Genomic DNA, 26,306 nt, shown 5'->3' on the forward strand with positions numbered 1-26,306 from the left:
AGGTAAATATCTTGAGTTCAAAAGCAAGAAAAGGATGTTTTAAAAATGGAACAGAGACCGTTATGGCTTTTGAGATTAAAAAATATGATTACAGAAATAAAAAGTCAATGTGAGCTGGAGGATAAAATTGAAAAAAAAATTTCCCAGAAAACAGAGCAAAGGGCAAAGAGAGGATAAATAAGATAAAAAGATTTTTTTAAAAAAAAGAATCAGTTCATGAATTCCAACAGATAAATAATAGAAATTGCAAACAGAAAAAGAAAAGAGAAAAAACTTAAGTGTGAAACCTTCTAAGAAATAATTCAAGAAAATTTCCCCAAAGCACATGAGTTGCCAGACTGAAAGATTTCATTGCACTCTCAGAATAATGAACAAAGAATAGATCTGCATCAACTCATATCACTGAGAAACTGCAGAACACTAGGGCAAAGAACAGATCTTTAGAGAATCCAGTGAGGGGGAAAAAAGGTAACAGAAAGAAGGTTCAGGAATCAAAAAGTCACCAGACTTCTTAACAACACTGGAAACTAGAAGGGATGGAACCCCGCCTCTAAAATTCTGCCAGAAAATGATTTCCAATATAAAATTCTATACCAAGCTAAACTATTGATCATGTGTAAGAGTAGCCTACAATATTTTAAGTCATTCAAGAGCTAAAACTTAACTCCCATGCAACCTTTCTCAGGAAATTACAAAAGGATGCCTTTAGCCAAGGAAATAAACTAAGAGGGAGGAAGACACAATTTCAGAAGATGAGGGAGAACTGTGAGAAATTCAAGAGAAATGTGAAAGGGCTCCTCAGGATGATAGTTGTCTTAGGTCAGGTTTCCTAGGGTGGAGCCTGAAACAGGAATCCATGTTCTTTATTGAGGGAGATCTATTGAGAAAGAGCTCTCAGGATAAAGGGAAAGAGGGAAGCAGGATAGGGCAGGGGAAGGAGGCAAACAAGGATGTGGACTCAGCTGAAGAACAGCTCAGCCCAATCCCATGGGGAGCTCAGCTGCATAAATTGCTCCTAAAGGCAAGGAGGCCAGACATCTGTACTCCTGCATCAATCCAGCATTGACTATGGGAAGGGTGTAACCTATCGATTGAAGTGGCTCCCATTTGACTTCAGGTAATTTGCTGGAGAAAAGTCATTTGTGAAGCATTAGCATACACAGCAACTTCAGGATGGGCACCCCAGCCCTTTAAGGGGATCTGAGCAAGGACACCAACAGTGACCACTATGAGGGTGAGGAACTAAGCCAGCCACAACTGTGAGACAGGCACTGAGGGCAAGCCATCCAGACTAGAGAAGATCTGAAGGCTCTGGGAGAGATGTCTTCAAGAAGACAAACCCAAGGGAATGTTGACTGTGTTTGAACATATTGAGAGGAAGGTTATACAACTTAGGGAGAGTTTGGGGGTAAATTAGTCATAGGTACATAGAAAACTTTGCAACATAAAACAGTTAAATAACTCCAGAGAAAACTAGAAGTTGTACAGGAGGAGAAATTTATCAAAGGGGACTATATAGCTCAACCATGAATAGCATTTCAAATGGCCATAATAATGAACACACCAAATACTGATCTAACCGAAGTGTGAAATAACTACCAGGAGGGTGGAGTAAAAGACAATACTGGATTGTCTGCTGTTGAACCCAGAAGTTTTCTCTGGTTACCTGGCAGTGAGTCAACTGGGACCAATGTGACTGCCGTAGGCAACGGGCATAAAGCTGCAAGGTATTGATATCTACTGGCAACACCACCCTCATCTGTATAAAATGTCACTGTCACACTCCCTCACCCAAACCCCCCATACAAAGAAAGCAACCGGAGCAATAGAAGTGTCCCTCTCCAGAGCACATCCTTTTGTCAGGCCATGCTTGCCCAAGCACCCCTCTCCACGTGATGCCAAGAGACTGGGGTGGGTATGTATCCTGTTAGTCCTTCCACCCTTGAATTTCAGCCTGCACTGTTCGATGCTATAGCACTGCCTGAGCCCTTTTCTTAACATTTTCATGGTCACAGTCAATAGATAATACCTAAAACCAATATATCAAAAAATAGAGGAGTATAAATAGCTGTTTAGGGCTATTTAGAGATATTGAAAGTAATATCAACAGAATCAAAAGTGCCTCTGGAAAATGGGAAATGTAAAGCTGGGACGAGAGGTTTCTATTTTCTATAACAAACACTGTAGAACTATATGCATATATAACTCATAAAGATAAAAGGATTTTTTAAGATTGTTAAACAAGTTGCTTAACTGATGTACTTTTCTAAGGGCAAAATAAGGTAAGCAGCATTTTCCAAACTTATTTGGCCCCAGAGCTTTTGTATTTATTTCTTTAACCACTTGTTAACATCTTCAAAGTCACAATGTTGCCATTTGGTAACTACCATCTTGCAGAAAGAGCACAAATTTGTAGACAGCAGAAAAACCTGAGGTCTAGAGGGAGGATATTTATCTAGCACTTACTGAGTGCCTACACTTGTTCTGGATTTGTGCTAGATGTCTTAACCTGTGCTTGTTCTTAATTGGATTCTGATCAGATCTGACGATGTAATTTTGATTCAGTTTTGATTCACAGTTCATTCATTCAAGAGAAGTTCACTGAATGTCTACTATGTGCCAGGCACTTCTGGGGGAAAATAGTCATGATACATAGAGTCCCTGACTTCAAAACAGAGATTCTGCAACACTCAAGAAGGAAAGGAGAATGGAGTGTATTTGGACAACGCATTACTACCAGTAATTTTGCATTTCATTTAAGGGATCCATCTCTGTATGTTCAAAAGCGACTTCCACATTGGTTCTCCAGCTGCCACATGATTTGCTACAAAGCTAGCTCAGCCCAGGTGGTTTAGAGCTAAAAACTACTCTCTTAATTCAAGAGGCACATCCATTACATTCTGTATCTAGGGCTGTAGGGGTACAAGAGGTCTCTGTAATATTCTCCTGCTTTAGGTCTTTGAAGTATAGAAACTGCTCCTGCATGGTTGATAGACTGAGTTGATACTACCACGAAAGCTCACAAAGGTATCAGGTTTATATAGAACTCCTGAAACCTAATGAAAGACAAACTTGAATACACAACCCCCAATTACTCTTGTTTTGTTTAAGTTTACTCTATTTTTTTAACCTATAAAGTTATAAGTGTTCATTTTAGAGTACTTTTAAATTATAGCAAATACCAGTCCAAAAAACCAACTGTAGTCTCTCAGCCAAAAACATCCATCTTGGTCTATTTTCTTGCAAGATTTTTTTAAAAAGCTTTTCCCATAGACACGCTTGTCTTAATTTCTAACAAATTAATAGCAGCCACTGGTATAGAAACCTGCAGGTACACACTGGGCTGCTTTTGGAAGCCCTGACTCACAATGCACTTGATTTCCAGGGGGAAATGCATGCTCCTTATACCTCATTACTGCAACATTAGAGGCTCTGGACCACTTTAACACTCTGAGCATCTTCCTTTTGGATTAAGTGTTGGAGAGAAACAAATCATTAAAAAAGAGACAAGATGTTAGTTTTGCTTGCTACAACTTATAAAAGACAAGGCAGAGAGAGCCTACATCAGCCCTGTGCTTTCCTGCAGGGAGAGCCGCTCTCTTCCAAGGGCTAAAGGAGTGCAGGGGCAGAGGCACCCAGAATGTCAGCTGTCCCTTAAGTGGGGGAAGGGCGGGGAACTACATAGATTCTTCAGCTAGGGGGCACTAGGCGTCCTTCATATGCTGCAAACAAGAACATTGAGCAATTGAAACAGCTATGCTGGAAAACATGCCTTTCCGTAGAGTTCTTTGGCTTTTCTCTTTTGTTTAATGCTCCTGGCATGCCTTTTAGTGTATTGATTTGTCAAAATGTTATCATTCTTATTGTTCAAACCACTGGTCAATTTGTGTTAATTTAGTGTCCTTGGCTAAAATAACTCATCAGATTTTTTTTTTTTAATAGGATGATGGTTTGAGGGTTTTTTTTTACACTACACATTTAAATTCCTTATAAATGTTTTGCATCTTCTAATTTACTTTTTTAAAAAAAATCATAAATAGCCAGTGGTGGGAATAAAATCACTGCTGGGACAACGGCTTTACCTCTTTTAAAAAATCCGCACCGATTTTCATTTGAGTACTTGCTGGATAAGTCATCACTTCTCAGCTCTGGTTATAATATTCAGCTAAGTCTTATATCTCAAACCACTTCACTTCCTGTACTGCATATAAGTGAGGTAAGAAAGCCAAGACTGAGAAGGACAAATGATTTTGGCTTGGTTACTGTAGAGTTGGGAAGGGTACCTGGAAAAATCCCCTTTGGAAGACTGTGCAGAAGGCCCACAACAAATACTTCTTTGTCATAAAATTTATTTCTTTGGTCAGCAAATTATGCCCTAAATTAGATGAAGCCTGTAGACCTTGAATATAATCCAACGAATGCAACCGGATTACCACGCAGCCGTTTGAATATAGACATCAATGCCGTGCTTAAAATGGCCTCCATCAGAATAGTGTAAAAGAATTGAAGGATTAATTTTGCCTCGTGGCCCAGTTCCTGCATGCTTGGCCACTTCCCCCACATGAATTTGTCTCAATACATGGAGACGATAAAATGACCATCTCTCCAGGTGCAGCCTAAGATAACAGGACAAACACTGGGACAGTGCCTCTGCAATTGCAGGGACCAAGATCTGTTGACTAAGGTGCTTTTCTTCCATAGCCCCGATGAGGCAACCATTTCCACAGGGACCCACAGGTTGCTGGTCAATGTCCACACCCATGTTCAACCAGGAGTGGGCTGAGAGTTCCTCCTTAGAGCTGCTGGATAAAATACTGTACATCCAAATATTTCAATGGGATGCACTCACACTAAAATAAATAAATAAATAAATAAATATATAAATTCTAAAAAATTATACATTCTTTATCTTAAACTCAAATATAACTGAGTGTCCTGTACTTTTCTTTACTAAATCTGACAACTTTATGTCTGTAGTAAAGAGAAAATGCTTCCTTCTTAAGGTTTTTCTTCTTCACTAGGTTAGGGAAGAAAGGAAGTCATACAAGATTTTTGCTTGTGAGTCTGTATTCTCCATGTGAATGTTCACTCATTTACAGGAAAAAGAACCTAGAAAATTAGTGTTTAGTCAGAGCAGTCCAGAAATCTAAGAACTCAAAGTAATTATTTTAGTTTGAAGTCCAAGAGTATGTATCCCCAGTGCCTATTCCCATCCATGCAACTCTAACTAAAGAAATCGGCATAAAGGTTCATGCGAATGAGAATCAGGAAATTTCCACCTTTACCTTGTTTTTTTTTCTATGGAAAACAACTTCCCCATGCTTCTATTTTATCTTCAGGGATTTTAATGCTACCGTATTGGATAATAATCTAAGGGGTGATTTTATTTTTAAAATCTGACCATGATTGAGCATCTCAAAGATAGATAGTCTTAAAGTAAATACATATTACAGTATACATATTGTAAATGTTCCCCCCCTAATTTTCATTACTATTTTAGGGTCAGACATATTCACAAATGGAAAAGCTCATTGTTTATATTATCTGAACTTAAGAATACTTGGAAAAAAACCTCTTTTCTGTTAAATTAGTTTGTCTCTAGATGCTAAAATACTTAAAAGATCCACATGCAGTGATCTTTTTAGCTGGTCTCTTTAATTCCCCAGAAAGGGATTATTAAAGCACTAAGACTTTAGAGTAGATATTCTTATGTTGAGACTAGATTTCAGTCAGCATAAGCATTATGAATCTGAATTCAAGTCACTGGATAGCACAAAAAAAAAATGGGGATATAGTTAGTTGTAGGAAGTTAGGATCATATCCAAGAAAAATATCATTTGCCCATAAATGAACCTTGGATCCATCCTGACTTATGCTCTTACTCTACTCCCAAGGTGTCTTGTTTTTCATTGAAGAGGGGGTTGATATTATTTAACCAAATACCCTTCCTCCCTTATCTTGGAGAGTGGGATCCATTCACCACTGGTACCATTCTGGTTTTAGTGCAGGCTGCCAAACAAACCCAATTCAGATAGTGTGGTAGGGTGCTGAAGAGCTTTCCCTGTTTACCACGAATTTGCTGTGTGACCTTAGGCAAATCACTTAACTGCTCTGGACCTCAGTTTTATCAATATATGCCAAAATGGTACTGGATAGATTGTCAGTCTTACCAAGAAAAGAAAAAGAAAAAGTTACATCATCAAGGCCTTATATCGTGTTCAGAAGAGAACATATATTTTCTCATCTATCATTGCCCTACTCTTTAAGAGTCCTATGTTTTTAAGAAATTTATTTCATCTCTCTTTGGTTCGTAAACAGGGAAAAACAATAATTACTAGATTATGATGTCATGATAATAAAATGATGTAGCAAATGTGAAGCACTTAGAACAGTCTTGACACATAGATATTTGAGAAATTTTAGCTATTATCATAGTTAATAATAGCCATTAGTCCCTTCAAAAGCATTTTTATTTTAAAGAAAACATTAAACTATATCAATATCCCTAGTAAGTTCTTGTTGTAATCAACATCTTTATGAAGATCTGGTTATTTTTGCTTCCTATTAATCATGTTCTACATAAACTTTTAAAAAGTAAAAATGCATATCATTATCAATTTCCCAGAATTCAGAGGAAATAGAGATACCCTTTTCACATATATTGTATTTAACAGATCAGAAAAAGAATTTTAGTTCCCCCTCCCAAGTAATCCCCATCTTTTGATACGTAACCATAAAGCAGTCCTTACTGAAGGTATTGAAAAAAATACAAAAGGAGATCACACATCTCCAAAGAAGAGATTTTTGAAGGAATTTTTGAAATGCCAAATTAAAATTTTTACGTCTCTAAACTGAGGTAATAAAAATACCTTTTTAAGATATTTAAACTGAGGCAATAAAAATACTTTGTAAATAAAAAGCATGCGTTATTTAATGGAGTAGATTGTAGCAATCTGTGGTGTGAACAAGAATTTCAACAAAACTTCCTGCCTTAAGCTTTACAAAACCTACTGCCTACAGAAGGACACCTTTTCCTCTCCTGTTACCACTCATCTCCGTCACCACATTCGTGGTGCTGTTCCTGAATCTATCAGTTACTCAAACAATTTCTATTAACATGAGCTTCCCCAGAAGCATATTAAATCATTTAAGAATGATTTAATCATTAAGTCATATATATATATATATATATACACACCTTGATTATTGCATTTGTATTATTTCATATTATTTTTTTTTTGGAATGTAGAAAATGTTAGCTCTGGAAGTGGTTAATGTGACGAAAAACACATTATATTAAAAAAATCCACGTCAATCCAAAGTGATGGCATTAAGTGGAATCCAGTGTATCACGGAATACCTAATGCGCACAAGATGTGGAGCATGTCCCTTGGTCAGAACTTTTAAATACTAAGTAGCAGTGAGTGGGAGAAATAAATCAAATGGGAGGGTGGCTGGAATAATAAACAGGGGAGAGGCTTCATACTAACATCCCAGAAAAGCAATATGAAAAAGTGATCCTGGCTGTCATGAGCTATTACTGAGTGAAAAACTTCTTTGTAGCCCTTCTAACTTAAAGGGGGGGGGGGAAAAAAAAAAAGCGCTGGAGGAAAATAGCCTTCTTTCTTTGAGTCGCTCAGAAAAGTTGTCAGTAAAACCAACTGCCATGTATCATCTGTTTAGTGACAGAAAAAATATATATTGAGATCAAAGATAATCAAGGTACACCTGGTTATTATTTGTAAAGACTTAACAGTAAGTTTTTAATGATTAATTTATCTGCCACATAACGCCTTAATAGATCATGTGGAACATCAAGGGAGGAATGTGAAACTGCATTTCTAAAGCCTCTTTCTATGTCTCTGAATGATAATAGGCATGGAAGCCATCATTAGTCTTGTTAGACGATGGTTCCTTCAGGAATCTCCTATGTGTTACCTTTTAAAGGGGAGGTCAGGGAAACCACCCCCTGGGACTCCCCTGCAGGATACAACTAACACAAGCATAAACTGTATGGAAATGGCTAAATTATCTTCACTGAGACCTTGGCCTTTCACATCAATCAAGTCCTTCTGAACTAGTAAAACAGATAAGCACCCTGCTGGCAAAAGTGTTACTATCCTTATGCTTGTCATGACTGGCACTACAAATTTAACAATAAACGGGCAGTTATTTGTCTTACTTCTTTAAAAATCAAAATAAGCGTGCCATGTTGCTATTTCTCTCCGTCCCTCCTGTAAAGACCCTTTATCCAGGAATCCGATCTTAGCTGCTATCAGAGCACATGGAGAAGGTAATATGCCTCCGACAAGCCACAACAAAGCAAACCAGGACCCCATGGCTGCTGTGTGGGAGGGGGCCGGCAGATTTATCCACCCTCACGTCTCAGCTTCCTGAGAGTGGAGCCTGTGTCAATGCCTCATCCTGACACCTAACTCATGGGGGAATTATAAGTCATCAATACCAATGACTGTAAAACACTTTGTAAATAAAAACGGCTTAGAAGTTCCAATTAACAACAGAAAGTAACCCTCTGGGATGTACCAGAGAGAAATAACTACAGCCATAAATAAGCAATGATGGGTTTAGGCTCACCTCTTATTTCAATGCCATTAAAAATGGGCCTCCTTCGCGTCTCCCGTCTGAAGACCCCACTGTAATTTCTTGTCTTGTCTACGTTACAGAGTGTCACGGCTTATGAGAGAACGGGTTCAGGGAAGACATGGTTGAGCATTTCCTACTCTTTTAACATGAGTACTCCCACCCAACACACATACATTTTCTGATCTCTCCTTTCACGAGAAGCGACCACAACAACCTGGTGGTTTAACTTAACTGACGTAGCCAACTGCATGACCAACTACAGATGTGCAGGAAAGAGGGCTGGGAAGCAAGAGGCCCAAGAAGTTGCTGAAGGGCACATCTTTAGTGTAGGTACTGTCGTTCTTGCCCCGTCTAAAACTTTCACGAGCAGACACAATGGTTGTAAGTGTGGCCCGGAAAGTATCCACCTAGCTTGTAGCATGTTTCAGGTTCTGTGCTGGTCACTTCCAATATATCTCACTTGTACCTGTAAAGAACCAGAGGCTTCAGTAGCAATTTGGTATGACTACAATTAAATTGATAGCCATACGACATTATTTGCAGTGCCTTATCAATACAAACTCATTATTACTCAGAATAACCATTATTACTCGGAATAGTACTCAGAATAGCAGGTACTATCATCATCTACATTTTTAAGATGGGGAAACCCAAGCAGAGAGAGATTGAGACCTGAACTCTAGGGTCTGTGCTTTTAACCACTTCTCTAAGCTGGAATAAGAGCCCAAGCTCCCTACTCCACAACTAGCGTCTAGGGTCTCTGCTGGATTATAAAAATTTAAAAATAAGCAAATAAGACAGGGTGGTATCTTCTTCAGTTGTTCACATGCCTGGACAATGACGGATAGGCAAACACTATAGGGTGACAGGAATCATAGGAATGTGCAAAATAGTTGGGAAATGTAAATAAGGGAGCATTTAATTCAGACTGGAGTCTTTAGAGAAACCTTTTTCAAAAAGATAATGAGTTTTGGTTTCCATTTCCTCTGAAAATCTCGTTATATGTCCCCCCGTTTAACTGTTATATATCCCCCTGTCTTACTGCAAGCATTCTTGTAACCTTGGGCATAAGTGTGCACAGCATGTCCACAAGGAGTAATTTTAAATATCAAATCAAATCAAATTAGTACCACCCTTAGCTCCTGCCAAGGCCATTGCAAGATCAGAGCCCACAGCAACAGGACACAGGTTTCCAGAGCTTGACCAGAAACCAAGGTCCAATCCTGTGGAATCCATGGGGGCTTCTGGTATAGAGTAGCCACCAGACATCTCCAGAGCAGCTTTAGCTGGCTGGTGGGTTTGGCTGGTGCTCTGATCATCCCAGACATCATAATAGGCAGAGACACTGACTATCCTGCACTGAAGGACTGTGAGGGGAGGGCAGTGCTTGCTCTGCACTGCAGAGACCATCTCTAAGGTGAATGTCACCTCCGACCTGTGAGGAAGATGCACTTACAAGGAGAGCCATGCCAGGGTAGGTGTTTGGGAAGATGAGCTAGGGAGAAGGGGACGGGGGGGAGGGGGGGCGACTCCGACAGTGTGCTCAGCTTCTGCTTGGTCTTTGATCTCCCCCTACCGAGGGAGGGATTCGTCCCCAGGAGGAACAGACCTCCTTGCATCCCTCAGCCCCTGCAGCAAGGCAGGGATGTCTGCACAGGACCTGCCCTGCTTGATACCTAACAGGAGCACACAGGAGCACTTCAACACATGGCTCTTTACTCACTGTATGTTTTGTACCTTCTAAAACATATGGTATGGGGCCTTGGGTGGCTCAGTTGGTTAAGCATCCAATGCTTCATTTGGGTTCAGGTCATAATCTCACGATTTGTGGGATCAAGCCCCATGTTAGCTTCCATGCTGACAGCACAGAGCCTGCTTGGGATTCTGTCTCTGATTCTCCCCTGCTCTCCCTGTCTCTCGAAATAAATAAACATTTAAAAGGTATAGCACATGAGCACAATAAAAAAACGATGACGCTATAAAAAAACGATGAATGACATGGAAACGTATACACTGTGTATTGCTGAGTGAAACAAAATAGGTTATGAAATAGTATGTACCAAATGCAATTGAATACATAGTTCTATTCAAATAAAAACACAGGAGAAATATACATTAATACGTTTGTAGGGATCATGGGGAATTTTTTTCTCCCATTTACTTATCTGTATTCTCTATAATGAATATGTATTACTTAATTTCTTTTAAGAGCTATTTTATATTTTCCTCAGAAAATGGGAGATTAGAGAATAGGTGGTACAGGTAAAGATTATTGTCAGTCTTAGTGGATTTTTTAAAAATTTTTTTTAACGTTTATTTATTTTTGAGACAGAGAGAGACAGAGCATGAACGGGGGAGGGGCAGAGAGGGAGACACTGAATCAGAAGCAGGCTCCAAGCTCCAAGCCATCAGCCCAGAGTCCCGATGGCGGGGCTCAAACTCACAGACCGCGAGATCATGACCTGAGTTGAAGTCGGACGCTTAACCGACTGAGCCACCCAGGTGCCCCAGTCTTAGTGGATTTTTAAAGTGCTGATTTGATTGAACTATCTCAGGTTGAGGAACAAGACATTAATATTGGGGAGAGAAGTATTTTCATGAACTGGATTTGCCAGCTGTCTCCTGATGGCCAAAATCAAATGTGAAGTGGCTATTGTCATTCAGCATATTCCCAGAATTCAGATTTTATAACTTCCCTGCCACTTACCAAATCAAAATCAAAGTATCCCAAAGTAGATCCAAAGGGACATTGGTAGATTTTAGAAGAAGAAATACTAAAAACCTGAGTGCCAAGTTAATTTGGAAAGGGTGAGCTAAATAAACATTAAATAGATTTCTTTACTGCAGGGCTTCTCAGAGCTTTTGTTATGCTAATGTGCACTGTAAATTCCTCAAAACTGTTGAAGTCTATGAAGCATTTCCAAATTTCATATTTATCCATAAAATCATTTTTTTTTTTCACCAAAGCATCACATAGGGCTAGCGACCATAGAACGCATTTAGGGAAATATTGTTCTAAAATACTATTCTAGAAACACTATAAACATATATACTGTTTCTCTCAGGAGAATTAAAAAATGATTTGGCAAATATAAATCCGTTATTTTCACCAAAACACTCTCTAATTTCAAGAACTGTGACATTGGTGAGGATATTAAATCAATTCTGCCAGGTTGCTTCATCAGAAGCACCAGAGTTTCATACCAGTGAAAACGTGTCTGAACTTTACCCAAAATCTGTGAAATCACTTTCAAGTAAAAGGGACTAGTCTGCAAACAAAATAAAATGTACACCTGTCACTGCCATTCATTTCCATAATCACAGTTTATAAATTTACATGCCATGAAAAGCTTTATTCATGTTCAGATGGTGTAAAAATTGCAGGAGAAACTTCAAATTAATTACCTTTCTTAAAACAAAGCAATTTAATTTTATCACAGACAAAAAAGGGAATTTATTCACAAGTCACAAAACTTCTCGAAATACCGTCATGAAATAAGACCTAGGAAAAGTGGCTTGTGGCCATGGCTATTGTCCATAGTCTTACGGCCTTGGATCAGGTCTCTCCAGCTTAGCCTTTGGAAAATCTCAAAGGTAGACGTGACCCAACACTATGATCCCTTTCTCTGAGTTTACTCAGAAATTTCCTCCACAATCTACACAATCTGGTGACTTTTAGAACCAGAAGTTGAACGGCTGAGATAGTTCACCCCTAATTTGCCCTCACAACCTCCGTAGACACCAGTTGAACTCATCTCAGAATCCATTTGGGTGGGCATGGAAGGGACTCCAGGGACTGAGGTTTTTTTTTTTTTTTTTCTTTTCTTGGAAGTATTTTATTTCACACTGAAATAAGCTGATTAGTATGTAGAAAAGCAACAGTCTCTTGATTTCCACAAATGTGTTTTGATTTTTTATTCTGGGCCTCAAGTTCCTTCCTGCATACATTTAACTGCAGCCCACTCCAACACTGGTACATTTACTGGGTCGAGGGGTTGTGGGGGGTGTACTTCTCCTTGGAATCTTGCTTACATTTGCATGTGAAAAGAAAGAAATGCTTTTGAGTAATTAGTCATCTGAAATTCTGCACCATGAGGAAAAAATTTGCTTTTGGATATTTATGGGGAGAAAAATCCATATGGACAATGAATACAGTATTGATGTGTTGGGGGGAAGGGTTGGGGGCATAGCACATTATGTTGAATTTCACCCGAACAATGGTAAAAGTAATATTGCTACTTTCTCATAAACAATAGCTACTGTGGAAAATAGCACAAAGCTGGGTTTTTTTTTCATAAGTTAAATTTCTTATATTAATTCCATGATTTAAAAAAGCTCTTTATTTTTGACCTGATATTTTCATGCCATATTGAAGAAACTCATGATCAATATGTATTGATTTGATCACTAATTGCATTAATTTTGCTTTAGAAATTAGAAAGGCTCTAATGAGAATGTGAAGTCACTTCAAGATAGTGCATTATGGGCAGACTAATTTAGCTGGACTCTGTGCATCAGATTATTTCATTATGAACCATCAATTACCATACAAACGGATGAGATAAATAGCTTTTTTCTGAGAAGATTTACATTTTTGAATTCATCTATAAATTTCAAGAGCTTAAGTTAATTTATATCCCATGACCATATTTAATATACAAATAGTTCAGTCATGAATGCATTATCTGCATAAACCCTTACTCTAGCCTTTCATATTATGCTTTGAACAACATTGGAAACACTTTTTAAAAAATATTTGCCCCTGCTGCATTTAATCTCTTAAAGAAAAATGTGAAATGAATATTTCTATTAAAATTCTCCATACCATCACTTAGCAATTGGTACAATAAAACCAAGAGAGCAAGACGGATAAATGTTGTTCAAGGTTTATAAAATTGTTAAGAATATGAAATAGGCAAGCTGATTTTGAAATTGAGTGCAGATGCTAAAATAACATCCCAAGAAACAAGAAGTATAGAGGCTTTTAAATTTTGTGAGTGTATTTCTGCTCTTCTTAGAAACCTACCTGTTCAATTGAATCCAATAAAAAGACTCCAGAAGGAGAGTTCTCTTCAATAAAATTCCACCTAATTTGATTTTGGGGAGCTTGAGTGGAGTGGTATTGTGGTATATGGGAGAAATGTGGCCAGAGGCAAAACTGCAGAAAAATTTAAGATGTCCAGAGTTCTGGGTATCTTGAAGAAAATCAATGCATCAAAATGAAATCCATGAAACATTTCAGAAATAAATATTCAAAAGCTCATTCTATTCTCAAAATGCGTTTGTATCGACAATGATGGAAGTGAAATAGCTAACACTGATAGGTACCTCATACAGCCCTGGGAAGTTCTGAAATGGTAATGATAATGAAGATGCTGTCTACTTTTCTGCCATTTAGTATTTAGTGATACAATCATGAGCACACAGTTTTGGCATTCAATTTCTACAGTTACAATTATTGTACATTTATGAATTTAAAGACTTCAGAAAACAGTCCAAAGTTAAATTCAGTTGCTCTTTCATTATCTTGTTCACTGACAGTATAAGATGATGTATAACATGATATCCCCCCCGCAAAGAATCAGTGAAATGCGCATTTATCACTTAATCTGGGATAAAGCATATTTCACAAGCAAAGATCCTATGAGAGAATGTCAGAGTTGAGGAACTCACTAGAAATCAGCTAGCTCCTTGGCATTCATGGATCAGCATCTGGGAACCAATGTGGACTCTCCACCTTCACTGTAGGCTTCTCAAATCCAAATGTGAATTAATGATACCCAGAAGATTCACCTGTGCATTAAAATTTGAGGATAGTGGTCTAGTCTCTCCTTATTTTTTTGTACAGACATGGCAGCTAAGGCCAAAAAAAAAAAAAAGCTTAAGAATTGTTCAAGGTGGCAAAAATTAACTCCTACAGGTCTCTAAGGCTGAAAGCTTCAGTGGTTAAAATATGATGCTAAATAGATCCCAGTAAGGGATTAGGTCTGTAAGTCACAGTTAACTTTGTTGGTGGTTGGATGCTGGCTCAATTTCCAGCCGGCTTTGGGCATTGCTTGCCATGGCTATAAAGAGGATTTTTGAGAACATGTCCGCATACTGTAAGGACAATTTTGCTACATCTCTGCTCCTCAGAAACATTTCATCAGTCAAGTCCGTGAGCAACTGCCAGTGTCCTCCAACTGCAACCCATATTTTATACAGATAATTCAAAGTAAGGGAGACTAGTTGCATCATCAATTTACCTACTCACAAAACAAAGTGTGAAAGTCAAATGTGACATATTTGTCAATATTTCACCACATAGAGATGAAAACGGAAAGGAAAGTAATAAGTGGAGGAATTTTTAGTGTGGCTACCTACAGCTGAGTATGTGTAAGGCAAGTAAACAGTGGACCAGTATAGACACAGCTGAGGGCACTTAATTAGTGACAATTACAACATTGTTCTAAGCTGCCTGCAACCTTGCTCTTTCCCTTTAGATAAACTCTTTTAAGTAAATACAATGTCAAGAAAATGGACAAGCCCTTTGACTTGACAGAGAAGAATGAAAGTGGCATATTCTTTTATCAATTGAAACGTGCTTTTTTCAACTAGACTTGTTAAGGGAAATTAGACTTAACGTTTACTAAAAATCCATACAGCCTACAATCTACACATTATTTACACTACTTAGTGTTAAATGTGCAGCAAATAGTCTTTCCGCAAAGAAATTATACTAATAATTGTCACATAGAAAATCTTATGGTTAGAGCCTTTCAGAAAATAAATACCTATAAATACAATTTGAGAAATAGTTTCCTGATTCACTGATGTTTAATAATTTATAAGGGAATAAACAATCTGATGCTTTGCTAATTATCATCTGAAGTGAGAACGATGTCCAGGAAATGTTTTGACCAGAGCATGGTGAAATTGATATACATCACCCTAACACATGCTGAACTAAGGTCTGGCTCACATGGATATGATCTCATGTAGAGATCATAACAGGTTATGCATGCATTTCCATTTAAGGCAGTATTCATCTCTAATATGAAAAAAGGTATGTTTAAAAATAATATTAATGGGCAATTAAAGTTATGGGCGGGAAAGGGTATCTAAATAATGTGGAAATAGGGCAGTCAGATTTCACAGGCTTTACAAAGAAACTTCAAACATTAGTCCAAGGAGATATCTATCTATCTATCATCTATCTATCTATCTATCTAATCTATATCAGCTTTTAGCATACCTTTAAATACAAAAGAATAATAAATATGCATTTTTAATTACAGGTGACAGAGAAAAGAAACATTAAAATCATAGCTAATTATCTTTAAAAACTGTACTTTTCCTATTCTGCCAACTCCAAAGGTTTAAATTAGTATAGAGGCTATTCTCAAGAAACTGAGAGAGAGGCCATAGGGATTTTAGTTTGCATTTACTGCTTCACAGTAGCCAAAAAATAAATGTTAGCATTTGCTATTTCATAACATCCCGATAACTCTTTCAAAGACATATATGTGGTTGTTGTTCTTGTATTGAGATTGGCATGGGAGGATGCATTTGTTCAGTGCCATTTACCTGTTCTCACCTGGTTCTTTTGAGACCAATGGCACAGGAAGGGCTCTCATACTGACCCCTCTACAAAGTATTCTAGCCAACTTTGGTAACCAGTCTCAATCAATCCACCAACATTCAACAATTCCTTATTTTGCCTTTAGCAAGACATTTTATGTGTGGTTGTATGGGTTTTTCAATGAAAAAAAGAAAAAAAGCCTTCTTATCCGAGAAAGCACTCTGCACCTGGGGTTCTTGAGTATCCTTACAAAATACATACTGCACTGCATTCACCAAGGATGGCTAAAAGTGTGAACTGAATGGGGAGTTTAGGGGAGACAACTTCTATTTTATGGACACATGTTTGCCTTTCCCCACGCTGGCCCTCTGTCAGTGTGCCTCCCTCTCCTCCCCTCCTTCCTTCTCAGCTGCCCTTTGAAACACCTCTCCAATGTCCTCTTCCCTGAGAACGCTGTCTAGACCAGCCTCAGGGAGAGTTTCGTGCTGCCTGCTCTAAGCTGTCGTGGTGCCTCTTACACACCTCGAATTAAGCCCTTAGCATACTGGATTGTAATTCTAATTGTTGAATCATTAGAGTTGAGGTGTCGCTACCATCTCTGTATCTGCAGCACTTTATCTGCAGCAAGATATTTTTATTAAATGAGTGAACATGTGATGAAAGTCCCTTAGAAGGCATTCCAGATATTTGGATCCCTATAAATCCAAAGATATTCATACTCTAGTTGCTACTATGATCCTTGATTGTTCTGTTTTGGAACGGGGTTTCAAGCAGTTTCAGGTTAGTAGAACGAGACCCCATTTTCCTGATACCACTGCCCCATAGGGCCAAGTCATTTCATAAGACAATAATCAAGGAAGATGTAAGTGGGTTGTGGCACAGTCCTTAGCTGACTAGCCCTGAGCAAGTAATTTAATCTCTTTAAGCCTTTTTCCCACCTGTGAAATGGAGATAAATAACTGTGACCTACTTCATCCAACTATATGGATAAGTGCGAGAGTATTTGTAAAGTTGAGCACAGTCCATGACATATTACAAATGCTTACCGCATGTAGCTATTAATAATAATATCATTATTATTGATTAAAGGCAATCCATAACTTCTGGTATACTTTGGAAAAGTCTCAAATGAATAACTTTATTAATTCTCTCATTCAACAAACATTTATTTACAACTGAGTAAATAACTTTTTAGCTATTCAACCTCTCTTCTGGGAAACTAGTGCATACTAGGGGCTGTATGGAATAAGACGTTGTATCAGACCTAAGTGAGTTTATAACCGTCACTCAGATGGTGAGTTTATAACCAAGAAATTGGATAAAAAAAGCATATATATATATATGCTTTGGATATATATATCCATATATATATATATATATATGCTTTGGATATATATATCCATATATATATATATATATATATATAACTGTCATACAAGGAAGAAGGCAAAACATACCATGTGACTGATGAGAACAATGCCATCACTCCTGAAGCCAGCAGTGCTGTCAAGAAATGAGGGTCAGGCATTTTCTTCTCCTTCACCACTTGCATCAACACGACCCGTAGGTCACCTGCAGGATGGAGGATGGAAGCGGGAGCTCCTCCAGTCCTCTGCCTCCTGTAGAGGTAAAAAGAGCCACAAACACTGCGCAAAGACCCTGACTGATGCAAGTCTTGTCTTTGTTGCTTTCCCAGGAAGTGTGATGTGTGTTCAATGGATCTGCTTTTATTGTTGGTGTAAGTCATTGGATGGGAGGGAGTAGGGAATGTTTGACCTATTAAAACAATAAGGATACAAGTTAATTTCTTCCCAAATGATGTCAAAGCTTCTTTTATTTAATTTGGCACACGTCCTCAGGTCACACCAGGCACACACAAGACTTGACAATAAATGCTTTGCTGGTGGTGATGACTTCCTTCTGGTCTCACAGAGCAAATGCATTAAAACCCAAGAAAAACTCTAGGACTCCGCTTATTTTTATGGAACTATATTTTTAAGATCCAATCCAAGTGGTCATTAAATGAGGTCAGAGAATAATTGAAATGACCTTAACCTAGAATTTTATTGCCCTACTAACATATTAAAAAATGAACATCAAGAGAAACTCCTTCCCACCAGTTATTACCTTGAAATTATGATCAGCTCACAAGAAAGGGGCCCTCCAAATAAAGCTACGTTAACTCTTTGTTAACAGCACAGTCGCACTACCCGTGAGGTTTTCTTACTTATGAGGAGCACTGAATACATTTCTCCAAGACCTGACTCTGCCCCTAAGTTCCTGGGGCCCTGAGGCTCCACATGATTCCACAGCTCTATCATGAGCAGGTCAGAGAATGAATCTTTCCTTCGTGGGCTTGTTTGCCTAAATACGCACTACTTGCTCGATTTTCTGTCTCCTCTAGCTTAAACCATGGCAACACCACATCTGGCAGGTGGCTCTTGAACTGTTCTAGCAGAGCAATGTTAAGAGTTGTGGTTATTCACATTCCTCACGACCAGCAGAGGGAGCGAAAGTGCACAGCAACTCAACTTTAATGAAATAATATCTTTAAGTTTTATTTCATTAACATAAAATCTGCCGGTATGTCTGGGTGAAGAAATATGGCAAGCGTGATATATTTGCTTGCTGTCTGTTAATGTTTCTACATGGGAGGCCACTAAAAATCCACGGGGGAAAGAAAGTCCACCTGCCCACAATATTCTACTGTACAAAAATGAAAGAGGAACCAAAGAATCCTGTGGCTATAGGGAAGTGGCAGAGAGGTATCAGTGTCCTGGTTGGGAATGGAACTCACATCTCCTAATTGGACCCCTGGTTTATGATTTCACTCATCCCCATGAAGGTAGATTTAGGGATAACTGATAAGCTTTCAAACAGAATAAAACCAGATTAACCAGCCATGGTCTCCACTGCCCCCCCCTCCCTAATTTTTCTCTCCAGCTAAGTTGTCCCTCGCCACCAGCCCACCTGCTGCTTTCCATGAGAGAACATATTCTTCCATCTTAGGGTGAAAGCTGAAGCCTTTCAAATGCACTATACCACATAAGCATTACTCTTCTGTCCTCCGTATCTCTGCTTCTCAGTCTACTCCAGCCCCACTGCCCCCCACCCCCAGTGCCGTTCCTCACACACATCAGGTTTCTCCCATCACAAGCTCTTTGCACTTGCTGTTCCCTCTACCTAGAACATTACTCTCTGAGAGAGCTGCCAGGCTCCCTCCCTCTTCTTCCATTTGCCTCACAGATTGCAACTTCCTTGACCTTATTTTAATTGCAAACCATCCCCTTTCCACTTTCCCGCCTGCTTTATTTTCCCCATCTGACATACTATGTTGTAGGACTTACTATCCACTTGTTTACTGTCCTCACAGTACAGGGATTTCTGTCATTTTGTTCACTGCTGTTGAGTGAATGAGCAAATGTGTGAATGAATGAATAAAAGAGTAAGTGAGCCTTAAATTTAGTTACATATGCAGCATTCAAAGCAAAGAAATGCAAGTTTCCTCTAACGAAAGTGACATTAAATACACATCGTGGTTCTTTCAGTCTTACCTAAAAATAATTTGCTTCCATCAGTGCTTCAAGGTCACTGTATTGATTGAGGCTCCTACTGTTTGACTCTGAGAGCAAGTGTGTTCATAACTTTATCATATTGCCACAAGTATTACTTCCTTTGTAAGATAATGCTCCAGTCACCTCCTTCTACCATGATGTCTAATTACCTCTCTTGGGGTCTCACATTCCTTTGTGAAAAGCTAACATTAGCTGATATATAACACTCATCATAGTCTTTGCATGTTTGGTATGTGTGACCAAATGCCCTTTAATATGTTCCATACTAATATTATATGAATATTAGTGAATAGCATACATTTCTATGGGACCTCTTAAGTAAATATGTATTTAGTTGGTTATGTTTTATGCATATTTAGAATTTGTTTGCATTATCCAACTTCACATGTATTATTTACCTGGTGGGAATATTTAGCTTTCGTTCACTCTATTTTATCCTATGGATAAATTCACATATGTTTTACAATATGCATAGCATTTCCACTAAATCATCCTGATGTCTGGTATATTTATCACTTTTTATGAGGTGCTTATCTACACTGAAGCATTTACTTAATCACTCGTTCTTTGTTTATTTCCTTTTTGCCTTTCCTCACTGAAAACAAGTATCTGTTGGGGGGGAAAAAAAAAAAAGATGTGTGAGAGTCTCCAGGAAAGCAAGCTCTACAAAGAGACATAGCAGATTATTCCTGAAGAAAAATTCATGTGTTAAAAATCAGTAAAGCATAATTAATTTCTCAAAAGTTTTCTGTTTTCCTTTACAGCTTATAAAAAGAAAACTCTCATATTATGGTCACAGGGAAATCTAAATGAATAATCTTCATTATTTTATTCTCAGTTTTAATTGAAGCAATTAAAGTTGCTAAGTGTTTAATTGCTTCCTATTTCACACTTAAAAATCTGGTCATTTATTTTTAAAGTTAAGTCGGAAGGACTAAAATTGGCAATAATTTAGAAGCTAAAGGAGGTGGATGAATAATTTGGTTGTATTTTCCTGTTCAATCAGCATCTCATGGGAGTTTAGAAATAATTCTATTTATCTTTCTTATGTGAGGCTAACATAGTTGACCTACCGCAAGCCATTATATCCAACTAGTTTGCTGATTTGTTTGCAGACTATTTGATTATGTTCTTATTTTTTTCATTAAAATTTTTATGAAAGCTAAGTGGCAATTTCATGTTGGAGAAATAAAGCGGTGAAAATCACTATCATATATCCATCATTAAACCAGAGCACTTGCGACATCGTGCTCCAGTATTATCACAGCTTAGTGCACCAATGCTTCCAACTTGTGTAAAAATCTTTTAAGAGGCATTTTGGACGGGAGTTTCTCTACTATGTCTACACTAAAGGAATGCACGTGATTGCTGTTAAAATTGCAGAACACTTTTATATCTGTTGGAAATCTAAAGAGATTCATTTTTATGGATTCTCTGTCTTAGAAGACGGACATTTAGGATGTTTAAATTTCATTTTGAAATATCTGTTGCCCACAAGAAGTTGCCAAAATAGAGAGGCCCTGTGTATGCTTTGCCCAGCTTCTCCCATGGAAAAAACTTGTATAATTGCACAACTTTAATGGATTTTTAAAGTGAAAAGACTTTTGACCAGCCCGTGACTTCTGAGGCAGGACCCTTACAAAGACACAAAATCCAGCCCCACTGCTTGTCTCTAAGAAGCAGAAACCAAATGTCGTGATTCTTTGGGTAGCCTCAGAATTTCGGCTACAATGTTCTGTATTTCCATCTGGCTTCCTCAAATGAGTTCGGCCCATAATTTGACACATTAGCCAAAGAGAAAGGCAGGAACAAACAAGCAGTGGTGATTAAATATCTCTTCGCTTTACTCCTGGAGAGATGTTAATGAGAACTGTGATTTCTGAGGCTTATCAAGGACATTAATTTGTGAATTTCTGGGTACTTTAGAATGGTCATAAGCATGAGGACAAAGTCTGTCGCATATCTGTCCATCATGAAACTATTCTTCTGAATTTTATAGTCTAGTATTTATGTAGCCATTTCTCTAGTGAAGACTGAAGATTTTTTTAGTCGACTCTTCTTTTTCTTAGATAGAATAGAGAGTTACTTTATCTGAAAAGATGGGTTCTGCCTTGTCTGATGAACTGCTGGGGAAAAGTGAAGTTGATTCAGAAGTAACCTTGCTGCCCTCTTTTATTTTTTCTTTTTGGTTCTGAGTCCAAGAACCTTTAACCTTTCTGTCTTGGAATGAATTTGGCCTGTCTCATTCTGTGTATAATCTCCTGGGTAGCTCACTTTTGGGTTCAGTATAGGACATAATACCAAAACTTTGTGACTGGAGCAATTAAAAACAAGGTAACCTCAAGGAAATAGAAATTAAAACACATTCATTGAATATCCACCACAATGGTTAAAAATGAAAACAAACAGAAAATGCCAAATATTGGGAGGAGGTAGAGGAACTAAAATGCTCGTGTGTTACTGGTGTGAGTGTAAATACTTATAACCACTCTGGAAACTGGCTCATCTGCTAAATCTGAACATATGCACACCCTATGACCCAGAAATCCTGCTCTTAGCTCTATCTCCAGCAGGAATGTATGTGTGTATGTGCATACTTTCATCAAAAGAGACGTACTAGAATGTTTATAACAGACTATTCAGAATAGCCCCCCACCCCCTTCTCCAAGGAAGGAAACTATTCAATTGCCTGTCAGCAGCAGAATGAATGAGATGTGCTGTGTTCATCAACGGAACACTGCACAGCAGCAAGAAGGAACAAACATAATACATGACAAATGTGAATGAATCTCATAAACGTGATAGAGAATGAAAGAAGCCAGACACCAAATAATACATCCTGCATAATTCCATTTATTTAAAGTATAAAACTAAGCAAAACAGGAGAGTGGTTACCCTTGGTGAGGAGGGTTAGTGACAGGAAGGGGCCATAAGGAGAACTTCCGGGACACTGGTCATGCATGCTCTGTTTCCAGGCATGGTATAGGGGTGCTCTGTCTGTAAAAGTTGATCTTCTTATACACATGACTTAGGACTTTCTCTGATAATATTACCCTTGAGTAAAAGGTTAAGAACAAAAATGAGGTATAGTCTCCTGCTGGCTTTCTCTGTCTTCTAGCCCTCCTTCAGACTGGGTCCTAGTCTTCTCCAACTTCCTTTATACTTGGACCTGGCACTACTCAGTGTGTGTTCTCTTTCCAGGTGGTACTTGCCTGCTCAGCATGGCCATCTCTGTCCCAGGAAGAGGGCAGTGCCATTGGGAAAGGAGAAAGGAGAGCCACGACCAAGTGTGAAGGTCTCCCCAGCCCTCCAAAGGGTTAATGGGACCTGACAAAGGAAACAGAAAGGTCCTTGTGTGTGTAGGATTTAAATTATGATTTGTGAGGGTCTGCTTCACAATGAAATTTCCCCCAGTGAAAGTTAAAAGGATAAAAATAATCTTTACTTAAAAAAATCATTTATAGTCTTCTTAAAATACTTATGTCAACTCTTTAACCACTTCAGGAATACCATCTCCTCCTCATTTTCTTCTCTATTGATTGATTGATTTGAGAGAGAGATAGCATGTGAGTGTGGGAGAGGGCCAGAGGGAGAGACAGAGAATCCCAAACAGGCTCGCACTCAGTGCAGAGACTGATGAGGGGCTTGATCTCATGACCCTGGGATCATGACCTGAGCTGAAATCAAGAGGTAGACACTCAACTGACTGTCATACAGGTGCCCCTCTCCTCTTTGTAAAAATTGTTATTTGGGAACACCTGGGTGGCTCAGTCGGTTAAGCATCGGACTCTTGATCTCAGCTCAGGTCACGATCTCACAGTTCATGAATTCAAGCCTCACATCAGGTTCTGCACTGATAGCATGGAGCCTGCTGGAGATTCTGTCTCTCCTTCTCACTACTGCTCTCCTGTTTGTGCTCTTTCTCAAAAATAAAAAATAAATAAACTAAAAAATTGTTATTTTAAAAGTGATTTTTCTCCACTTCTTTTCAGGCATAACAATTTTAATTAGTGTCCCATTTTCCTTTAAAAGTGGTGACTACAGATAGGACAGGAAATGATTTTGCCCTTGTGGTGCACAATAGTGTGGCTTGTAAAGAATTATCCAATATCATTAGCCTGGGAGAGGTTCCCTCTCTTCTAATTTTGTGCCAGTTCTATATTTTTTTTCTGTGACCTTGGTCCTAACAGCAACTTAGAATACATATTCTTTCAATACTTCTTTATTGCACACCCTCTTGGTGTCAGGCACCATTATAGGCACTGAGGACATAATGATGACAAAACAGATAATTAAATGGATAATATAGCTCACTGTAGCTGAGAGCTTCCCATAAATAACAAGAAGCAAGATACTATCAGAAAGAAATTAGGATCATGAAGAAAATAAATCAGAATGATAACAAAGAGCACATGGAGGCAGGGGACCAGAGACTCCTTTAGCTGGATTGGATGCAGAGGGAAGGCCTCCTGGAGCAGGTAATGTCTGAGCTGAGTCCTAGGTGACAAGAAACAACAGCCATGAGAAGACTGTATGTACCTGAGATAGCATCAGACACAGGCTGCAAAGAACATCAATTACCTGCCTTCTTCAGACCAGCTATATATATAAATATATATGTCAAATATATAAATCATTGAAAAATACTTCTGAGAGGCCAACATTTAAGATGGTGAGTTGAATTGAAGGAAAATATAGGGGTGAATAAAATATGAGATTGCAACAGAGTTAAAATACCTTATGTGATTAACACTCTGTTCCTATATTAAATGAAGAAAAAAATATTTCCATTTATAAGTATTAGGGACATATACATAAATCCGTAGAAAGTTACAAGCTATCGATCTAGTAACTAAAGAAAATTATTATTTTTTGAGTATATTTCCCATGCTGCACTTTTCATCTCTGTGACTTATTTACTTTGTACCTTCTAATCCCTTTCACCTATTTCACCCATCCCCCACCCCATGTCCTTCCCCTCTGGCAACCTCTGGTTTGTTCTCTGTATTTATGCGTCTGTTTCTTTGGTTGTTTGTTCATTTGTTTTGTTTTTTTTAGATTCCACATATAAGTGAAATCATATGGTATTTTCTTCCTAAGGAGAACTCTTGAAAACTGTCTTTGGATAATAACACAAAATCATGAATTGGTAATTTTTAAAATTCCAATAAGTGCTAACTCAGCAGACCTACATGTTGGATTTGGTAATCAAACTAAATACTACTATTTCTGGATGTAAGACGTAATTGGTCAATTGCTTTGAAAATTTAGGCCTTATGATTTATTAAAAATCACTAGGAAATGGATGATGAAAAACGAATGAAGTTTCTGAAAATGTTTTTCATTTTTCTGAAAAATACTTTCATTATCATCATCTTTAACAAATTTAATCTAAAAATCACCTACTTTTTCTGAGCTTTGAGTCAAAAATAATAAAACACTGTAGAATCTGGGAGAATTTCTGTATTGGCCAAGAGAATTTTGAAGCAGTGAAGTCTGATAAGAAAGGAAGTGAGGGGTGAGCGAAGGTCTCCAGCCAAATGGGACAGAAGAAAGAACCCAACTAGTTGTGACAAATAGAGAGAGAGCAGCTGCTGACCAGCTTTGTGACCTTATTTATTACCTGAGGAGGAGAGCTGGCCAATGACAGAAAGGAGGAAAACCATATCCTCCCTTGGGGACAAGGTATAAAGATCAAGGGATCTGTGAAGTCTTGCATGTCCCGCAATGATGATGACGGTAATAATGACCACAGCAGTCCCTAGAGTGTGACACCAAAGTGAAGGGGAGGAAAAACATACCCACAAGGAAATGAGCATTTTGCAGCAGATGGAAAGCCTTCATTTGATTTCAAGTTCTTTTGACAGGAAACCCATGCTTCTCCTAGATTACAACGGTGTCCCTTCCCATCATATCCCTTGGTTAGAACAAAAGTTAGGGGATGCGCATGGGATTTTCTTTAAGATTCTTTGTACTGGAGATGATGGGGAGGGGGCACCCATACACTGGCAGCTCTTCCCTTCCCTCTGTGAAAATATACCATATCCCTATATTAAGAAAAGAAAAGCATAGGGGAGAAGAGAGTTTGGCAGATGTTACCATAATGCAAAAATTATACTGAGTAAAAGGAAAGTCCACTCTCGGGGTACGCTCTCTCTCAACTCCATAAGGTGTCAGACGAAAAGATATTCTGACTGTTAACTCAGACTTACATTCTGTTTTTCCTTGTCATCTTCTCCATCACTTCTCAATCATGAATTAATCATAGCATTGGCCACATTTTACCGTGTTTTGAATCCATTTTCATGGATCTCTCTATCCATTTGAATAAATATTCTCTGATATATATCATATCACAAAGAAAGGACTTTCTAAACTGTAAACTCTTAAGCAGAAGATGAAAAAAAGCACATGGAGAATTTGGGGTCCAGGAGTAAGGCTATTATTGTACATTCTTCTAAAGGAAGCTGAAGCATACACATCCCAAGATAGATTTGGGTTTCATTCTTTTTGATTATTGCAAAAAAAATTGTGAAACTGGGTAAAAGTTTGTCTTTTATTTTGGA

General features: G+C 38.3%; 1 long non-coding RNA gene across 1 annotated transcript in view; it reads left to right on the forward strand.

The window, feature by feature from the left end:
* Positions 1-9,969: 9,969 nt before the first annotated feature.
* The window catches only part of LOC125938734 (uncharacterized), a 32,498-nt gene continuing 16,161 nt past the window's right edge, over positions 9,970-26,306 (forward strand). The window contains exon 1 of the long non-coding RNA XR_007462796.1: positions 9,970-10,078. This is a non-coding gene — a long non-coding RNA (uncharacterized LOC125938734). The remainder of the gene's footprint in view (positions 10,079-26,306) is intronic.

This window comes from Panthera uncia, assembly GCF_023721935.1.
Source record: "Panthera uncia isolate 11264 chromosome B2 unlocalized genomic scaffold, Puncia_PCG_1.0 HiC_scaffold_24, whole genome shotgun sequence".
Lineage (NCBI taxonomy): Eukaryota > Metazoa > Chordata > Mammalia > Carnivora > Felidae > Panthera > Panthera uncia.